At 48.4% G+C, this 812-nt stretch overlaps 1 protein-coding gene across 1 annotated transcript in view; it reads right to left on the bottom strand.

The window, feature by feature from the left end:
* The window catches only part of ARVCF (armadillo repeat gene deleted in velocardiofacial syndrome), a 97,968-nt gene continuing 97,156 nt past the window's right edge, over nt 1-812 (bottom strand). The window contains exon 18 of the mRNA XM_010015972.1: nt 1-382. The gene's annotated coding sequence lies outside the window, so the exon portion shown is untranslated. The remainder of the gene's footprint in view (nt 383-812) is intronic.

Here is an 812-nt window from a genome sequence, read left to right as displayed (position 1 = left end):
ATGACCTTCACTTCTCATACTTGGCACCATCCACACTAAGAGTCACCTAAGAACGCAGCCCGTTAGGTGGAAGCTTGGGTTCTCTTTTCTTGCTTGCTTTCTTCTTGCAGGAGTGGGAGGGAGGGGGAGGTGGTGGCTATTTTGGGTGGGAATGTAACTGAGTTAAAAAGCAAATTGTCTCGCTGTAAGGCATGGTGCTCTGGGGTTGGCAATGTTGTCAAGTCACACTGTTTTCTCCCCGCATCCTCCTAGAACCTGCAGCCTGGTCAGTGATGCAGCGCCCTCCAAATCTGAATGGCAGTGGTGACTGATGAGATCCTCTGTGTCGATTCAATGTTTGTTTCTCCCCCTCAATTAAAAAAAACGTGGTTGGACTTTAGCCCTGCAAAATAAAGTCAAAACTGATTAATTCCAGCAAGTAACAGGCCCTTGGTGATCTCCTGTGGTAGGACAGCAACTGGAAATGCCAACCTATCCCCAGTACATGGGCTCCTTAAAGGGTATGACTAGGAAAAAATGAGCAGAGAGTCTGTACCCCACCTGTAAGCCCTCAATGCTCAGAGGAGGAGCGCAGGAGTGAAGTACACAAGCACTACCCATATACATTTATCTCTGCTCTTTGGCTGAGCCAACCAGGCTGCCCATGCAGTGCTGCCCAGCTGCATGAAGCCAACAGTGCCAGGTCTGCTCCTTGGCTATGTAAGAGTACCTGGCAATGCTGAAAGACTGCTCTGGGCAGGTGCTTCCAACCCAGAGCAGAAACAATTTGTAAACACTTTGCAATTACACTACACATTTAGAAGAAGAAAGAG

Source organism: Nestor notabilis, unplaced genomic scaffold, assembly GCF_000696875.1.
Source record: "Nestor notabilis isolate BGI_N333 unplaced genomic scaffold, ASM69687v1 scaffold13326, whole genome shotgun sequence".
Lineage (NCBI taxonomy): Eukaryota > Metazoa > Chordata > Aves > Psittaciformes > Psittacidae > Nestor > Nestor notabilis.
This window is presented reverse-complemented; position numbering and strand designations above follow the sequence as displayed.